Source organism: Marmota monax, unplaced genomic scaffold (genome assembly GCF_021218885.2).
Source record: "Marmota monax isolate L192 unplaced genomic scaffold, Marmota_monax_Labrador192_F-V1.1 WCK01_AAM20220418_F8-fsc00025, whole genome shotgun sequence".
In the NCBI taxonomy this organism is placed as follows: Eukaryota; Metazoa; Chordata; class Mammalia; order Rodentia; family Sciuridae; genus Marmota; species Marmota monax.
In genome coordinates this window covers 9,603,959-9,610,085 of record NW_026691950.1, presented here as the reverse complement: position 1 = coordinate 9,610,085, position 6,127 = coordinate 9,603,959, and positions in this window count along the sequence as shown.

Here is a 6,127-nt window from a genome sequence, read left to right as displayed (position 1 = left end):
CTCACTTGAAATGGAAATAATATTAGACTTACCTAACAGGCTATTTGTGAGAATTAAATGAGCCAATAGCCTTAAAATGCTTAGAACAGCACATGGCTCAGAGTAACCAGTGAGTGGATGTTAGTAACACAGTCTAAGAACTCGTCATTGTCATAATTACGGCTCAGGCTAGGCTTTTACACAACTTTACAACTTCTGTTAAGTTGTTTCCCTATTTCATGCTTATGCAACTGGTCACTCTGAACTTCAGCATACCACATTATACACTTAACCTCATTTCAATTTCATAGTGCTGCTTTCAGCCCACATAGCTGTTCTTTTCAGTCCAAAGTCCCTGATTCAACAGATAAGTATTTCATCATCTACACTAGAAAACATTATTTCCCTCTTTGATTTCTGAATGTATGATGTTCATATTAAGTGCAACAATTTTTGTTGACTGAACAATTGTCTTATAGGAGAGAATTTTGTATTATAAGATACAAGCCTCAAACAATGATTTGGGGGCTGGAGATGTCGCTCAGTGGCTAAAGTACCCCTGTGTTCAATCCCTTAACAAACAAACAAACAATGGTTGATTACAGATATTCTTCCAACAAAGAAAAGTCCAGGGCTGGGATTGTGGCTCATCAGTAGAGTGCTCGCCTAGCACATTCGAGGCTCTGGGTTCGATCCTCAGCACCATATAAAAATAAAATAAAGATATTGTGTCCAACTACAACTAAAAAATAAATATTTAAAAAAGAAGAAGAAGAAAAGTCCAGGATCAGATGAATTGTTAGCTGAATTCTACCAGACCTTTAAAAAACAAGTACTAATGTTCCTCAGAATATTCCAGGGGAAATGGAATGCTTCCAAGTTCATTCTATTTAATCAGTGTCACATTTATACCAAACCAGATAGGAACACGTCAAGGAAAGAAAACTACAGACTAATATCCTTGATGAATTTAGATGCAAAAATCTTTAATATTAGCAAGAAGATTGTTCATCATGATCAAGTTGGTTTTATCTCAGGGATGCAAGAATGGTTTCACATGCAGATCAATAAGTGTAATCATCACATAAATAGAATTAGGGACAAAAACCATTCAGTCATCTCAATAGATGCATAGAAAGCCTTTGACAAAATTCAGCACCTATTCATTACAAAAAAAAAAAAAAAAAACACTGATATATATATATATATCTCCCAAAGCCAACATTGTAACTAATGAGGAGAAACTGAAAACATTTTCTTTAGAATCTGAAACAAGTCAAGCATATCTACTCTCACCATTTCTATTCTAGCCAGAGCAATTAGGCATAAAGAAATAGGAAATAAATTAGGAAATAAAATGGATAAAAATGGGAAAGAAAGAAGTCAAATTATCACTGTTTGCAGGGATATGATCCTATACCTAGAAAACACAAAAATTTCCATCAGAGGACTGCTAGAACTAAGTGGCAGGTTACAAAATCAACATACAAAATCTATACCAATAATGAATATGCTGAGAAAGAAATCAGGAAAACAATGCCATTCACAATAGCCTCAAAAAATTAAATTAAATACATACGACTAAATCTAACCAAAGAGGTAAAAGACCTCTACAATAAAAACTATAGAACACTGGAAAAGAAATTGAAGAAGACACAAGAATGGAAAGACCTCCCATGTTCATGGGTAGATAGAATATTGTTAAAATGGCCAAATTATCACAAACAATATACAGATTCAAGGCAATCCCCCCATCAAAATACCATTGACATTCTTCACAGAATTAGGAAAACAGTCCTAAAGTTCATTTGGAAAAAAAAGAAGACCCAGAATAGCCAAAGCAATTCTAAGCAAAAAAAAAAAAAAAAAAAAAAGGCAATGTTAAAGGTCACAATACCTGACTTTTAAATTATACTCTAAAGCTATAGTAACGAAAACTGCATAGTAGTGATACATAAACAGATACCTAGACCAATGGTACAGAGTAGAAGACACAGAGAAAAATCCATACATCTACAGTCATCTTATCCTTGACAAAGGTACAAAAAAATCACACAGTGGAGAAAAGACAGCCTTTTAAACAAATGATGCTAGGAAAATTGGATATCCATATATAGAGGAATGAGACTAGAACCTCATCTCTCACTCTGCACCAAAGTCAACTCAAAATGGATCAAAACCCTAGGAATTAGATGAGAAACTATGCAACTCCTAGAAGAAAGCATAGGATCAACACTCCCAATGGACAGGCATAGGCAATGACTTTCTCAATAGAACACCTAAAGTTCAGATAATAATGCCAAGTGTTAATAAGTGGGATGGCATCAAATTAAAAAACTTCTGCACAGCAAAGGAAACAACTAAGAATGTGAAGAAAGAATCCTACAGAATGGGAAAACCTGTTGCTATCTACTCTTCTTACAAAGGATTATCTAGAATGTACAAAGAACTCAAAAAACTTAGCACTAAAAAAACCCAAATAACCCAATTAATGAATACGTAAATTAATTTATCAGACATTTCTTTAAAGAAGAAATACAAATGGCCAACAGATATATGAAAAAATATTCAACATCAGAAGCAATTAGGGAATGCAAATTAAACTACACTGAGATTTCATCTCACTCCGGTCAAAATGGCAATTATCAAGAATACAAGTAACAACAAATTTTGGCAAGGATGTAGGAAAAGAGAAACATGCATACATTGCTGGCAGGACTACAAATTGGTGCAAACACTGTGGAAAGCCTCAGAATCTCTGTGGAGATTCCTCAGAAAACTTGGAATGGATCCACCATTTGACCCAGCTATCCCACTTCAGTTAATACCCAAAAGACTTAAAAATCAGCATATTACAGTGACACAGCCACATCAATGTTTATAGCATCTCAATTCACAATAGCTAACCTATGAAACCAACCTAGATGCCCTTCAAACTGATGAATGGACAAAGAAAATGTAGCACATATACACAATGAAATATTACTCCACCTTAAAAAAGAATGAAGTTATGGTATTTGCAGGTAAATGGATGGAACTAGAGAATGTCATGCTAAGTGAAATAAGCCAATCCCAAAAAACCAAAAGCTGAATGTTTTCTCTTATAAATGGATGGATGCTGCTCCATAGCAGGAGGATGGGGAAGAATGAAGGAACTTTGGTTTGTGTAGAGGGGATTGAGGGTGGGGTGGGGTTGTGGGGATGGGAAGGATGGTAGAAAGACATTATTACCCTATATACATATATGATTACACTACTGGAGTGACTCTATTCCATGTACAGCCAAAGGAATGAGAAGTTGTACTCCATTTGTGTACTATATGTCAAAATACATTCTACTGGAAAATAAATAAATATTTAAAAATCATGGGGCAAAAGTAATTAAATAAAAATTTCTCAGCAAAAATAACAATGAGGTGAAGAGAGAGCCTACAGAATGGGAACAAATTTTATCACATACACATCAGATAGAGCACTAATCTCCAGGATATATAAAGAACTCTAAAAACTTACCACCAAAAAAAAAAAAAACCCAGTCAATAAATGGGGGTGCAGGGGATACAGCTCAATTGGTAGAGTGCTTGCCTCACATGCACAAGGCCCTGGGTTCAATCCCCAGGACCACAAAAAAAGGAGGTGGGGGCTAAGGAACTGAAAAGATACTTCTCAGAAGATATACAATCAATCAACAAATATATGAAAAAAATGTTCAACATCTCTAGTAATTAGAGAAATGAAAATCAAAACTACTCTAAGATTTCATCTCACTTCAGTCAGAATGGTAATTATCAAAAAGACAAGCAACAGTAAGTGTAGGCGAGGATGTGGGGGGAAAGGCACGCCTTTACATTGCTGGTAGAACTGCAAATTGGTACAACTAATCTGGAAAATAGTATGGCGATTCCTTAGAAAACTTGGAATGGAACCATCATTTGACCCAACTATCCCACCCTTTGGTTTATACCCAAAGGACTTAAAGACAGCATATTACAATGATGCAACCACGTTTATATCGGCACAATTTACAATAGCTAAATTGTGGAAACAAACTAGATGCCCTTCAATAGATGAATGGATAAACTATGGTGTGTGTGATATGGAATATTAATCAGCATTGAAAAAGAATAAAATTATGGCATTTGCAGGTAAATGGATGGAGCTGGAACTAATAAGTGGATGCTGATCCATAATGGTATTGGGGCATGGGAGGAATGCAGAAACTTTGGGCAGGGCAAATGGGAGAGATGGGAAGGGAGGGGGAATGGGGATAGGAAAGATGGTGGAATGACACAGATATCATTACATGGTGTGACTCTACTTCATGTACAACCAGAGAAACGAAAAATTGTACTCCACTTGTGTACTGTGAATCTAAATTCATTCTGCTGTCATGTACAACTAACTAGACAAAAAATCATTTTAAAAAAAAAGAACAAATTATTCCATTTCCAAATGAAATTTGGAGGAAATACAAAGGCTTAGAGCCATTCTGTCAAATATTATCATATTCAGAAATGGCTTTCAGGCAAAGACCAATCCAAAGTGAAGCAGTGAGATTCTTAGTTCCAAGATCTCAGAAAGATGACAGTGCTTGTTAAAGACATTTCAGACACAGAAATGGCCCTCTGTCTTAAAGACATACCTTGTAGAAGTTGCCCAAGGCTTTTTATAATCTTATGTCACAAGGAGGCCAACATAGAAAAGGATGTTTCCAATAGACTTTTTGTGGTTTTGAGTAATGGAATCAATCAAAAGTTGACACATAAGTTCACAGATAGAAAAAAGGGAATATATCAGCTTGGGCCGATGGTGTAAGGCCTTTGGATCCTCAGATTTCTGAGCAGGGAGTAGGCTAAGGACACTACACAGCTGCAAACATGAAAAATCTTTATGAAAAATAGATTTATAGGGCGGGACCAAGAGCCTGGGAGAATAACCACTGGGGAGCATAGTAGAATGGCCATGTGAAGTAGCTGGACTTCAGAATTGCTATGTACAAATGATGTACATGAAAATTTTACATTTTTCTTTTTTTTTTGAGAGAGAGAGAGAATTTTAATATTTATTTTTTAGTTTTCGGCGGACACAATATCTTTGTATGTGGTGCTGAGGATCGAACCCGGGCCGCACACATGCCAGGCAAGCGCGCTACCACTTGAGCCACATTCCCAGCCCAAATTTTACACTTTTCAATGGCAATGTATAGAATAGTGATGTTATGGCCCATAACATTAATTGTACCTGGAGTGAACAAAATAGATAACCTATCACTTAAGTTCAAAGGGCTTCAGACTGAGAGTATTGGAAGTCAAGGAGCTGTACCCAAACTTCATCCATACCTAGACCTGATTAGACAAGATCCCAGACTTCAGCCTGGTATAATGGGCTACAACTGGAGGTCTTTGGAAAAGGCATGAGTTTATTTTGCCCATGAGATATGAATTACTAAGACCAAATGATAGACTGAAAATATTATTGCAACATCTACCCCACACGTTCATTTTAAAATGTGATGAAGTAGGTAATCTATATGCCTGGCCTTGACAGGCAGAATTGTAATGAAATGATGCTACATGACTTTGGAGGCTAGATTGTGCACAAAAGGCAATACAGCTTTGGACAAATTTCCTAGACACTCACTAGGGCCCCCTAAAAGACCACAATGCCCTGAGTGCAACATGCCATAAGCAAGCCCAAACTAATCCAGTCATGGCAAAATCTCAAAATTACTAAACGCTAGAGTGATGGCCAGGGACCAGCGGCTCTGGTGGTCCAGGTTCAGCTCCATCTAGCACATAACTGCAAACTTGAAACAGAGCCAAATGACTCACCTGAATCCTTCCTTAATTCCCGAACTCCCCCCAACCCCCAAAATCTAAGAGAGTAAATGACTGTCTTTAAGTCATCGAATTCTAGGATGGTTTCTAGCAAGTTAGTTGGAAAATGTTTCTGTCATACAATTTCAGTTCACCTGAACCAGAAACAAATACTGAAATTACTTAACTTTAATGTTTATCCCTGTGTAATTTACAAACTTTGAGAACATGATTACTGTAGTGTGAATCTTGAATGTTCCCAAAGGGCCTTGTGTTAAGTGCTTGGTCACCATAGTGGTGCCAAGCCAGTTCTAATTTCACTGGGGGTGAAA